At 46.7% G+C, this 14,428-nt stretch overlaps 1 pseudogene; it reads left to right on the top strand.

Moving 5' to 3' along the window:
- Positions 1 to 1,946: 1,946 nt before the first annotated feature.
- On the top strand, positions 1,947 to 4,768 carry LOC136510407 (cis-zeatin O-glucosyltransferase 1-like; annotated as a pseudogene).
- The last annotated feature ends 9,660 nt before the right edge of the window (positions 4,769 to 14,428 follow it).

Genomic DNA, 14,428 nt, shown 5'->3' with positions numbered 1-14,428 from the left:
CGCCGCTCTTCCCCTTCCTCTCACCAACGCTGCCACAGCGAAACCACTCGCCGCCTCCGCGCCGCAAAACCAGCCCCCCAAACCCTATACCCCGCCTCCTCGGATTGCCCCGCGAGGCCTAAGTGAGGGAGCGCAACAGGGAGTCCTCGCCGTCGACAGGGAAGGGGAAGGGAGCCAGCAGTCGGGGAGGAGAGGAGGGCAGCGGCGGCGCGGTCATTAAGCAGGGGAGGAACCGGTCGAGTGGCGAGGTCCAAATTGAGCGACGACGTGATACGGCACTGCATCCGATCCGCCACAACCACTGCAACTTCATGGCCATGTACGTAGCCTTATTTTCCCTCTCTGTTCTTGTCTCGGTTTCAGTTTCTTGTGTGGTTGTTTCCGATGATAAATTTCTAACAATCGCTGTCAATTCAATTGTTCCTATTTTGCGAGAGAACTATATGTTACAATTCTAACCACATATTTGTATTATTGGTTATCATTTCCTATTATTCTTGGTGCTTATCCTTTGAAATAGCCATGGGAGGGCATATAATAGATTTTCATTTAACAATGCCCAGATCATCTATACAGATGAGGCCTAGAACTTGTGTGTGAATAACGATGTGCGATAGATGAATTCAGTTATCTGTATCAACCTGAACTTTTTCCCTGTGCTTGGAGGATAACTTTTTATTTTTCTGACTTTAATTAACTCATTACAAATGCTTTGGACACAATGTACTCTCTTGAAGACGTTGAATGAATATTTTGGGGAAAATTCATACGGCCTTGTATGGATTGGTGTAGTGAGGAGCTCTGTTGTGCGGTAAAGAGGCTTCTTTTGTGTTTTATATGCCATGAGTGCATACATGTTGGTGCGTAGTTTAAACACCATTCTCATTTTTTCTGGAGGCCTGCATGAGCTTGAGCAGAGCACCGCTCCTGTATGTTTATAAATGTCACTCTGAAATGAACTGTCAGTTTATTTAGCTAAATAAAAAAAAATCACAGAGAGATCACAATGGAAAAGGAGACATGACCAGATTGGTGCAGATGCAGATAGGTTCTTTGTCTGCCTGCCACCAAAGAGATGGAAAAGCAGGTTTTTGCATGACTTGAATAAACTGCAAGGTGAAACTATCTGTCTACTGTATCATGACAATTAATAGTCATTTGGTTGCTTGACAGAACTAAAAGATGTCAGATCCTTTTTTTTCAAAAGATCAGATCCTTTAATTTCTGACATACATGCTTATCCAACCATGTGTGTTTCTGAAACTTTGGGCTTATTGGAATGTTTGTTTATTGCCTGACATTTCAGGGGAAGGGACAGCCTGTGTTATGCAATGCCTATTTTTTGCATCTCATTTTTTGGTGCATCTGACACTCCTACAATTCACTACATACAGACACGATATGTTTACTTCAGTTTCTATTTTTGTATTTTTGGTAAGTTACCCTAAGCTTGGTGATTTGTGTTGGTTAGTCAATCCATGTGCCCTGACTTCAGTTTTAATTATTGCAGCTAACAGTTGCTGTTTTGGTGCCTGAATCTGTAATTTGGTGAATTGTTTCATTTAGCTATAATACTTCTTGTATGGTTCTGAACTATATGTCCATTTGCCTGTAGGTCACTCCGCGAGGAAATGACATTGCACAATCGGCACAAGCTAAAACCAGATGACTTGATTCGACCTTTGGAGGCTTCATGCTGCCTTATGTCAAAATTCAGGAACGGGCCGCACAAGTACATGATCTTTAGCGACCACTTCCATCTTGACAGTTTCTGAGACTGTTTCCTATGTCTAGACGTTCGTGTGTGGGGTGGTTTCAGTGAACCATCACTCCTTGGAATGGATTGTCCTACCATGCTAACTGTTGGGCGAAGAGCAGAAGCAAGTTCTGATTGCTGCTCATGCTCCAGTCCAATTGTTGCAGCCCTGTATGCAATGTCATAGGCAATGGAACTGCAGAAGAGAATTGTATCGATAGCTTCTAAAGTGAAGCATCTCTGAGTTTGTTCTCTTATCCCTCAACTGTAGCCAGTGATTCTTGTAAGATCAGACATAAAACCGTGTTATTGTTATATCATTGTTTCGTCATTTTCATGTGCATCCCTGAAATGATGCTGTAGCGTTATCACGGGCACTATACTAGTACTACTATAACTCTAGGGCTGGCGCTCTCTCTCTCTAAATCTCCTTATTATTATGTTATATATGTGTGTGTGTTTAGGGCCGTGGCGTGGTGATGACAAGAACAACACGGCCTAATAATAAGTGGCATCATGCATGATTAAATTTGCTATTGATCTTTCACCTTTCTATCTGCCCATGTCATGACTTCTGTTTATTTTGACTTAACTGCAAAGCAACGCACAGGAGAGATCAATATTTCTACTCGGCCCAGAGATATTCAATTCTGCAAAGCAACTGTAGCGAAGGAACTAGAGCCGTGCCAAACAAGACCTTGGCTGGTTGAATCGCGCACGACCTGAAATTGAAACACCCACCACCTCTCTCTTTTCCGGTGGCTTTCCATGAAATCGAGATGCATGCTTCTAACAAATCTCCATTTGTCAAACACATATATCACTATACCAGATCTTGACATCACCGTCGGTTCAAAAAACCCTCTTCACTGCCGGATTTTAAACCAGAAGTGACATATCAGCAGTAATGTGGGATTGACATCACTAACGTGGTTTTCAGGAAATCCAAAAAATAGGCTGAAAAATAGAAAAGAATTTTTTTAAATTCTAGGAGAGGCCTGGACAGCCATATGGTCGCGTGTCGCAAGTTTTCGTGCAAAAAACGCGCTCCATTGGAGCTCGAACACCTGACCTCTTGCTTCGCATCTTCAGCCCCTAACCACTATACCTACAAGTTGTTTGTGTCCAAATGAGATTTTCGTCCAAGCCATTTTATGTTCATCTGATTTTAAAATGAGTATTTAGGACCCTAAACGAATTCAAATTAAAAAGGTTGTCAACTATAAAGTTTTATAACTTTTTGATATCTACAACTTTCATTTTGGTAGTTTCTCCATCCGAGGTCGTTTACAAAATTTGAATTTCAAATTTGAGAAATTCAAACATCGTTTTCCATGACAAGATGGTTTCAAATAAAAAAGTTGTCAACTATAAAATTTCATAACTTTTTTGAGATCTACAACTTTCATTTTGGTAGTTTCTCCATCCGAGATCGTTTACAAATTTTGAATTTCAAATTTTAGAGATTCAAACGTAGTTTTTCCTTGATAAGATGATTTCAAATAAAAAGTTGTCAACTACAAAGTTTCATAATTTTCTAAGATCTATAATTTTTATTTTGATCATTTAATCATTTATTTATCCGATATAGTGATAGTAACATTGTTCACAAATGTTACATATCCCTCTTATAGTTTATGAAAGAGTGAAATACACTGGCGGCCCTTTAACTTGTCGGCCTGTGCTAGTTCGGTCCACGAACTTGCAAACGCGGAAAATGGGCCCCTGAACTTGTCAAGTTGTTCACCGCATGCCCATTTCCCATCCGGCGCGGCCTTCAGACGACGTGGCAGCGCTAGCGTGATGGACGAAGCACGTTAACCCGCTGCTACACCTGTCCCTGCTCCTCGCCGCGCGGGGGCTCCCCGTCCACTTCGCGGCGCCGGAGCCGCACCTCCAGGAGGCTGCGCTGGACGTGCCCACGCATGAGTCCCCGCCCTGGACCCATGCTCCCCTTTCCCGGCGCACATGCAGCCGCTCTTCGAGGCCTACTACGCCGGCACGTGGGCCCCACTGGCCGCGCTCCTGGCGGAGCTTGCCGTGTCGTTGTCCTCCATGACCGCATGGCGGTGTTCGCGGTGGCCCTCGGCATGCACTGCCTCGCCGCCTCCTACAACATCGGGTGGGCGGACCGGGAGCAAGCACTGCTGCGCCGCCACGGCCTCGTGTTCCACCCGCCTAATTCCTGCGCCACCCCGGAGTTCGTCGCGCTCGCCAGGCGGATGGGGCAGGAGCGTCGGCGAGTGCCCGGCGCCGGCATGGTCGTCAACACCTGCCGCGCGCTTGAGGGCGACTTCCTCGACGCGCTCCAGGGGATCCCATCTTTCGACGGCCGCAGGCTCCGTCGGGCCTCTCAGCCCGGTGCTCCTCCCCGGTGCCGGCGCGAGCAGTGGGATTGGCAGCAGGAGCTCGCGGCGGCACGAGTGCCTGGACTAGCTCGACGCGCAGCCGCCGTCGTCGGTGCTGTACGTCTCGTTCGGCACGACGTCGTCGCTGCACCTACTAGAGCAGGTGCGCGAGCTGGCCACCGCGCTGCGGGACAATGGGGCGCGCTTAGTGTAGGTGTTGCGCGATGCCGACCCTCTGTGCCGCCACGGCGTCCAAGCTCGGCCCTGGCGATGCCGGCGCTGGCGTGGTGGTCAACGGGTGGGCGCCGTAGCCGAAGATCCTGGCGCACGGCGCGACGGCGGCGTTCATGAGCCACTGCGGCTGGAACTCCACCGCGGAGAGCCTCAGCCATGGGAAGCCCATCCTGGCACAGCGACCAGCCCTGGGACGCCGAGCTCGTCTGCAAGTACCTCCGCGCCGGCGTGCTCGTGCGCCCCTGGGAGCGGCGCCATGACGTGACCCCGCGGTCGCGATCCGCGATGCCATCGACAGGGTTATGGCCTCGGAGGAAGGCGCCGAGATCCGGCGGCGTGCGACCGCGCTCGGGGAGGCCGTCCGCGGCGCCGTAGACGAGGGCGGGCCGTCCAGGACCTGGATGAGCTCATCACGTACATGACGAGGTGATCCATGGTTCGTGCGGCGACTTCGTTCGCCACGCTGGCGCTGCCACGTCGCCTAGAGGCCGCGCCGAATGGGAAATGGGCCTGCGGTGAACAACTTGATAAGTTCAGGGGCCTATTTTCCGTGTTTACAATTTCATGGATCGAACTGATACAGGCCGACAAGTTAAAGGGCCGCTAGTGTATTTCACTCTTTATGAAACTATAAGAGGGATATATAACATTTATGAATAATGTTGCTACCACTATATCGGATGAAAAAATGACTAAAATAAAAGTTATAGATCTTAATAAGTTCTACAACTTCTATGTGCATGACTTTTTCAGCTGAAATCATTTAATGTTCCAAAATGACGTTTGAAGTTGTCATTTTTTAAAATTCAAAATTCAAATAGACAAAACACAGTCACATGAAAAGATTGATAAAATAATGGCTGTAAGAACACAATAAATTAATAGAGCATGATTTTTGAAATTTTTAGAAAAAAATCATCAAATTTGAAGTTAATATAAGAGAGAAAGACTAGTTACAAGTTTTAGTCAGAGATTAAAAAGAGAAATAAGAGTTCTCCAATAATTTTAAAATTTAATTTCAAATAACATTTTGAAGTAGTAAATGATTTCAAATAAAAAAGTTGTCAACTACAAAGTTGCATAATTTTTTGAGATCTACAACTTTTGTTTTAGACGTTTCTTTATCCGAGGTCGTTTGAAAAACTCAAATTTTAAATGTTAGAAATCAATTCGTTAGATAGATGATTTCAAATGAAAATATTTGGACTTCCAAACGATATCAAATTAAAAAAGTTTTAACTACAAAGTTATAGATCTCGTTGAGTACTACAACTTTGATATAAAGTTCGTCTTCATCGAACATCATATGAGAAACTTATGACGTTTTCTTACAGCCTATCACAGTCGGTTCACCTTTAATACATATACGGAAATAGCATAGGAAAATGTAAGGTTTAATTGTTGTAGTACGTAAAAGATTTTTTGCACTAATCTCTGACAGTGCAATTACCGTTGCACAAATACATGTATGGAAATAGCATAGTTAGGTGGTGTTTGGTTGTCCCTCCTAAATTTTAGTCGCTATCCAATCGAATGTTTGGACACATACATGGAGTATTAAATATAGACTAATTACGAAACTAATTGCATAGTTTGTGACTAATTTGCGAGACGAATCTTTTAAGCCTAATTAATCCATGATTTGACAATGTGGTGCTACAGTAACATGTGCTAATGGCGGGTTAATTAGGCGGGTTAATTAGGCTTAAAAAAATCGTCTCGTGGAGTACCGACGGATTATGTAATTTATTTTTTTATTAGTATCCGAACACCCCATACAACATCCTCTGGATCCAAACACCACCTTAAATGTCAGGTTTAATCGTTGGCATGTACTGTTTTGTCGGTGCAATTATTCGGCGTGTTCACTGATTGGTTTCTAGGCTGGTTTGGGCTGGCTGGTGCTGGTTTGTTGTGAGAGAAAAACACTGTTGGCTGGTTGAATAAGCCTGGCTGAAACCAACAAGCGAACATGGTGATTGTTCTATGAATACATATATGGAAATAGCATAGGAAAATATAAGGTGTAATTGTTGTACTATGTAAAAGATTTTTGCACTATTATGTAACGGTGCAATTACCGTTGCACAAATACATCTATGGAAATAGCATAGAAAAATGCCAGGTTTAATTGTTGTACTTTGGAAAAAAATTTGTTTGCACTATTCTGTGTAATCTAGGTGTTTCACACGAATGAGTTGTAAAAGAACTTAGAAAAATGTAAGGTGCGCAAATGTAAAATTTAATTGTTGTACCATCTTAAAGATGTCTTTGTACTTTTTATTTTGTAATATAAGTGTCACGCTTGATAGGTATAAGCAAGAGATGGGAAAATAAAAAAATGAAAAGGGAAAATAAGAAAAAGGAAAAGGAGGGAAAATTAGAGAAACAGAGAAAGGGAAAAAAATGTGTGCTACATTGGCGGCGAACACTACTTGATACCGCGAGGGGAGAAAACCAAAGAAAAAGAGGGGAAAATAAGAAAAGGAGATCGAGGGGAAACTTAAAAATTTAAAATAAACAATTTTAAAAAACAATCTGAAAAAAAGAAAAAGAAAAAACACCTACAGTGCGATGAACAAAATTTAAAATAGAAATAAAAAATAAAAAAGGAAGGAAAGAAGGGAAAGACAAATTGCTACAGGTAACAGTAACTTCCTGCCGTACATCTGCACGTGTATATATATCTTTATTGATTGATTGATCAATTTGATGATTATATGAGGCTGTGTTTAGTTTGCGAAATTTGGGAATTTGGCTACAGTAGCATTTTCGTTTTTATTTGATAATTAGCGTTCAATCATGGACTAATTAGGCTCAAAACGTTCGTCTCGCGATTTACAACCAAACTGTGCAATTAGTTTTTTCGTCTACATTTAATGCTCTATGCACGTATCGCAAGATTCGATGTGATGACTACTATAACATTTTTTTGATAAAGTTTTTGGGAACTAAACACAGCCGACTAAAAGTACCGGTGGCTCTGAGACGGGCATCACGCCGCATAAGCACCACTAGCCCACTGCAGAGGCATTTACTTTGCATGCATGCGTGCATGTGTAATCTTTGCCCTTGTTTAGTTGCTACCCAATTTTCAAAAAGTTGCTACAGTACCTGTCACATCGAATGTTTGCGGCCCATGCATGGAGCATTAAATGTAGACGAAAAGAAAAACTAATTACACAGTTTGGTGGGAAATTGCAAGACGAACGTTTTAAGCCTAATTAGTCAATGTTTGGACACTATTTGCCAAATAAAAACGAAGGTGCTACAGTAGACCCAAAATCCAAATTTTGCGAACTAAACAAGGGGTTTGTCTCAGAACAAGAAAAAACTCCACTCCAAGATACGTATACAGCACCACTGTTCGGCTGCTCTTTTTTTCAGCGCTGCAGCGACTTCTTTTGCTTTTTGTACAGTGTTTTGTTCTCTGGTTCACAGCTGCTACAGCTGCGAATGAGGGCAGCCGTATTTCCACTATAGTGACTGGACGTATGAGATATGATGGGCTCCGTAATTTTCGGATCCGTCCCAGAGGCGATCTCGATCTCCTAAGCGAACACGATCCTGCCACCGTCCTAGCCCACCACACCTGTGACTCCTAGGTCTCCTCCGTGATCGGCGCGATCACGGCGTCCACGCCCGGCCTATCGACTCCTGCATTATCGCCAGTTAGTTGTTCCGGCGCCGATTAGGTTCGTAGGGTTGGAATCATGTTCTCTGTCTGCATCTTACAGGAGTGCAGATCACCCGTGGTTGTTTTCCCTTCTGACTTGATCACCTCATGGCGTCGCCTGGGAGCGGGAGAAAGGGGGACCGCAGCGGCTCTGGTGGCAGCAATGGAAGCGCCAAGGAGAATGTCGCAGATCTCCAATTGAGGCTAAACCTCACTGAGGAGGAAGCCGTCCTGGAATTCAGCGACGATGAGGGGGAGGCCGAACCGCCGCTGATGGAACGGGCGGTGGTGGGCAAGGTACTCTCGCCATCGATCGTGAACATGAACAGTGTCCGTTCGGCCATGAAACCTGCCTAGGGGAATCCCTATGGGCTAAAGTTTCGGGTGATCGGAGAGAAGAACGACAACATGTTCATTGCGGAACTTGGCAGTAAGATGGAGATGGAGAGGATTATGGCAGTCTCACCATGGATGGTGGGCAGACATGTCGTGATCTTGCAACCATATGATGAACGACTCAGTGCCTCTGAGATCTTGTTCGATCGGATGGAGATCTGGGACCCAGGATCTTAAACCTACCCCTGGGTTGGATGAATCAACAGAGAGGAAGCCGAGGCATGAGCCTGAAAGGCAATGTCATGAAGGTGAATGTCGATGGTGATGGTAAGGCCAGTGGGCGTTCTTATGTACCGGGGTTGGCAATTGAGATCGGTAAACCCCTACACCGAGGTGTTTTACTCCGGATAAGTAGATCGGAGGATCCAAGGTGGTTCGAAGCGCAATATGAGAGACTCCCTTTCTACTGTTTCTTGTGTGGCATCATGGGCCACTCCGAGATTGAATGTCCTAATCCAGTGCCACGGAACGAGCTAGCAAGCTGTCATGTTCAGCCGAGAGCACCAGAGGATCGCCGGAAATGTGTACAGTCGTTTTCTGAGGCTACGACGGTGTCATTTGGTAGTGGCTCATTCTATAAGGATCCCTGCTAAGCTTAGAGGGGCTGAATAGACTGAGCTCTCGATTCAAGTCCGAAGCTTGTGCACAAGTAGCGAACACGAACACGAACACGCACTCCGACCGTCGTCCTCACATCGTCGCCAGCTGGCAGCTCGAGCTATATATACCCCATCCTCCTCCCGGTCTCCGATCCCTGTCTGTCGAACTGTCGATTCGCCTCGATCAACCCCCTCAACTGCCACACCATCATCCACGTGTAGAGAAATGACTTTTGATCCACTTTGAAATTTGGCTTTAGTCTCAGTATTTTCCACGCCCGGGATTAGAGAGACCTTTAGTCCCGGTTGGTAGCTCCAACCGGTACTAAAGGTCCCTGCCCAACGGCTACTGCGGCAGGCTTTTGCTGCAGGGGACTGTCGATACGGGACCCATGGGGTTTCCCATGGAGAAGAGAGAAGAAGACCTAGTCCAACTAGGATTCCCTACATATAATCCTACTAGAACTAGATACACGTAATCCTACTAGGATCTCTACTTTGTAACCGACTAGGACTCCCGCCTCTCCTGGACTATATAAAGGAGGGCAGCGGTCCCTAGATCGGAGGGACATATAACCTACACATAACCACAACATACCTCGCAACACAACAAATAGCGCAGGGCGCAATATACTATCCACCCCACACTGGACGTAGGGCGCCGTGATTTTCCGGCGTACCGAACCAGTATAAATCGTTGTCTCCCTGCGTTTACCATCGAGTTCCTGCAAACGCCGATACCCCTCCGAACAAATCACCGTCCCGGGTACCCCGTGACGGGCTGCCGGTGGAAAAACATCGACAGCTGGCGCGCCAGGTAGGGGTTCTCGGCGCTTTGCGTTCGAGAGCTCGGTGGACCTCAGATCAAAATTCACCGCGGTTCTCGTCGGCCCTTGTCAACAAGACGCTGCAATTCCCGTCAACCACGATCAACAGCTCTCTACGGATCTATGCGCACGGCCAAGGTGTCCTGATTCAACAAGCAAGCAAGTGAAGCCGCACGTTCAAATTTGCAGAAGACTCAAGGCACCAGTCAGGAGTCAGTCAACTACTCGGCCACGACGAAGAGTCCGACATCACCACATGTTGGATCAGCTAGCATCAACTTCGGCAAGGAGTACGTCCCAGCGTTATCAACTTGGATACGGAGCTGGATCGGAGGACGACTGGGATTTATCCGAGAACATCCGAGTTCAACTCCAAGAACGCGACATCCGAAATCAACTCTGTATATCCGGAGACATCTGACTACATCAAGACATCCCACGGCGCCACAACAACAAACAAATACAAGGCGTATGTGTATATATACGTACAAGCAAGACCAGAAGCCATCCAAATTGATTACTGGACACATACAAGACTACAAGATGGATATGTGAACTAGTACACATACACAGACAAAGATCAACTTTCATCCGGCACCCGCGACAACTCCATCACACACGTCAAGCTGGATGGATGCACCGTACGCACACTGTCGGCAACGACCACGACAAAGGCTTCAGAGAACACGACGACAGGTTTCGAGTTGTTCCGAGTACTCGACATACCGGCCACTCAACTGGTTTACCCCATCAACAAACGACTCGGCCATAAACCAAGCTAAGCCACGTCTCATTTTTTATATATTCCGGATATTATTCGTATGCCTCTGTGGCCATATCATCTTCCCTTAACGGCTGTTAATTTTCTCGGTTAGTAAGCCTTAATTCGTGAAGCTTGTTTTCTCGAATGGATGGTCACGTCAATGAACCTCTGAACCATACGGATGGTCACGTCAAAGAACCTCTGAACCATACGGGTGGTCACGTCAATAGACCTCTGAACCATACGCGAGATTCAAGTGCTTAAACGTAACATGCTACTACCCAGGAAATTAACCGACCTAGCAAGGGAAGACATAAAAATCATCATGCGAGCAAACATAGTGCTCTAGGTCTTCTCTTAACGGTCGCCGAATTCCTCAGGTAGAACACGCCTTAATCCGTGAAGCTTGTCTACTCACATGGACGGTCACGAACCGAGTGCCAGGCTCACATGGTCACGTCATGAACCTCTGAACCATACGCCAGAGATTCAAGTGCTTAAACGTAACAGGACACTACCTGAGGAATTTGCATGGCCTAGCAAGAGCAAGACGCAAAAAGTTTATATGCATTTCATAATGCCGGGGCCCGCCCCTAATTGATTATTTAAATATGGGACATGCTCCCCACTTTATATCCGGAATGTTATTTACAACATATTTTTATGTTTAACATGCAGGAGAGCTACATCGGTACCATGAGATCAGGAAAAACACGCTCCTGAGAGCTAGCCCAGAAAGAACCTGGATCGAAGAAAAACAACCCAGATAAGTTGGGAACAGAAATCAAGACAAGAAAGAACCCGGATTGATCAAAAAAGAACCCCGACAAGGTGCGGCAAGAACCAAGACAAGATCAGAAAGAACCCGGATCGAAGAAAAACAACCCAGATAAGTTGGGAACCGAAATCAAGACAAGAAAGAACCCGGATTGATCAGAAACAACCCCGAAGAGGTGCTGCAAGTAACCAGACAAATTCAGAAAGAACCCGGATTGATCAGAAAACAACCCGGATGAGGTACATACAAGTTTAGAAAGAACCTGGACGAAGTGCAAACAACCTGAAAGAGGTACATCAAGAACCAGAGAAGTCTAGAAACGACCTAGTTGAATAAAAAACAACTCGGAAGAGCATCGCGGCTTAGTCAAACACTAAGCTCGAGGGCTCGGCATTCGCTTCAACTACGCCCGGGGGCTCGAATTCAAGGATGAAAGACCAAGAATACAAGTACTCAAGACTACAACAAAGACAACACATCAAGACCCTTTATCCGATTTCTATTCTAAAGAAAAGTACTCGGAGAAGGCTCGGGGGCTATGAGATACATAACCCCAAAAATTTTTTGAAGACAATAATCTAGACCCTCCAACTTTTGCAAGCAAAAGCAAGAGGCTCGGGGGCTACACTCAGTGAGTGCAATTTTTACAAAAAATTGCACCCACCGAAAAAGAACTCGGAGCAACCAAGAAGACTAAAGGGACCCTCTGGCTTCTTGTCCCAACAAGCAAGAGGCTCGGGGGCTACACTCACTGAGTGCACTTTTGTCCAAAAGTGCACATCAGCCGAAGAAAAGACAAAGAAGACCATCTCAAGGTTTCACTTCAAGAAGAACCTGGAACGGATTTACAACAACTCAACGAAGACCAAGAAGAACAAGAAGGCTTCCGAAGCTCATCCATGAGATGCTCGGGGGCTTGTCGATACGGGACCCATGGGGTTTCCCACGGAGAAGAGAGAAGAAGACCTAGTCCAACTAGGATTCCCTATATGTAATCCTACTAGAACTAGTTACACGTAATCCTACTAGGATCTCTACTTTGTAACCGACTAGGACTCCCACCTCTCCTGGACTATATAAAGGAGGGCAGGGGTCCCTAGATCAGATAACCGACACATAACCGACAAAACTCACAACCACAACATACCTCGCAACACAACAAATAGCGCAGGGCGCAATATACTATCCACCCCACACTGGACGTAGGGCGCCGTGATTTTCCGGCGTACCGAACCAGTATAAATCGTTGTCTCCCTGCGTTTACTACCGAGTTCCTGCATACGCCGATACCCCTCTGAACAAATCACCGCCCTAGGTACTCCCGTGGTGGGTTGCCGGTGGTAAAACATCGACAGGGACCTTTAGTCCCGGTTGGAGCTACCAACCGGGACTAAAGGTTAACTTTTACTCCCGGTTGGTCCCTTCAACCGGGAGTAAAAGTCTACTCCCGGCTAAAGGCTCCGTCCGAGACTAGAAAGGGACCTTTAGTCCTGGTTGCTGTCTCCAACCGGGACTAAAGACCCCCTCCTATATACCCCTTCTCCCTCCCTGAGCCCGAGTCACTTCGAGCTCAGTGTTCTTGCTTCATCGCCGGCCTCTCTTCTTCCTCATCGTCGGTAATCACAAGATTTTCTTCGATTCCTCCATCGATTCTTCGGTTGTAAATGTTACCAACTTTATACTCTCATGTTTCATCAGTAGCATATCTCATTTTGTGGACTAGATATATGTGGTTTTTTATGGTGGATTTTTTTATTTGTAAGCCTGTGGGGTGTACGACCCCGGATACCCATGGTAGGCCACATGGGCTGCGCCCCTAGGGGTGGCCCAACCCACAAGACAAAGCCTTGCGGGGCACGAATCTGCTCGGCGCCTACCGCAAGACACCAAAAAGATATCATGAAGATACTACGAGATCTGTTAGGATATGTATGATTCCAAGATTCCTGTAATCAGTTATTTTTTCCGGTTATCTCTGAGATCTAATCGACTTGTAACCCTGCCTCCCGGACTATATAAGGCGGGCAGGGACCCCCTCTAAAATCACGGTATATCATACGATAGCTAATACAAACCAACAGACCACAGGAGTAGGGTATTATATCGTACTGACGGCCTGAACATGTCTAACTCGTGTCTCTATTGCCTTCTTGTTCTTGATCTCATGCTCCTCTGCCCATCAATCTACCTTCGTGGGATACCCCTCGGAGGACTGCCGACGATATTCTGTCGATAGTTGGCACGCCAGGTAGGGGTGTGCGTGCTGTTTCCTTGTTGAAACAAGATGGCTTTTTCCGTAGGCTCTTCGTCCCTTCGGCAGCCCGGCCAGATCTTCACGGTCGGATCCATCTCGTGGGTCATCAACGCTGACGGAGTCAGAGAGCTCCTCGAGCCGGGGCAGATTGGTTCTGCGCCGATCACCCCCGCACCTGCAACTGCAGATCCAATCTCAGAGCCGATTCTGAGGTCTCCTTCAGCAACGACTCGCCGTTCGCTTCCTCACTACTAGAGGAGGCAGATCAACAACGACGATATGATCAAATCCATCGATCGGGTCGGACTGAAGCTCGCCGATTGTCTCTCCATCGCCGAATCGGCTCTGGACACTCTGGTTCAGCGCCGACCACCCTCCAATCCAGATCTATCGGAGGTTGCTCGGGAAACTATAGGAGTTACGGCCCTACCCTTCGGGTTCACCAACACCGCCGCCGCTTACCAACACGCCCTGAGGGGCAAACTCGCCGACCAGGTAGACTGCGCCCGTCTACTCGCCGACCAGGTCGCCATCCAGTTTCCGCCAGCCATCAACACGCTACACTTAGGCCGAAGCCCTGGGGTGCCCCTCCAGACCATCTCGGAAGAAACTCCAGGCTCTGAGTCTTAGGGCTCTACGGAGACCCTCGCCAAAACTTTCTCCGAGCAATTTCTCCTTCCACCCTTCCGGGGGTGCGATCTTCAATGTCAGCATCGACAGCCCTCCTCGGAATGGCGAAACCGAGGAGGAGCGCGTTGCTCAGGAGAACCGGAACATCAACCGCGCGCAGCGGCGAG

The sequence above is a fragment of the Miscanthus floridulus genome, chromosome 16 (genome assembly GCF_019320115.1).
Source record: "Miscanthus floridulus cultivar M001 chromosome 16, ASM1932011v1, whole genome shotgun sequence".
In the NCBI taxonomy this organism is placed as follows: domain Eukaryota; kingdom Viridiplantae; phylum Streptophyta; class Magnoliopsida; order Poales; family Poaceae; genus Miscanthus; species Miscanthus floridulus.
This window is presented reverse-complemented; position numbering and strand designations above follow the sequence as displayed.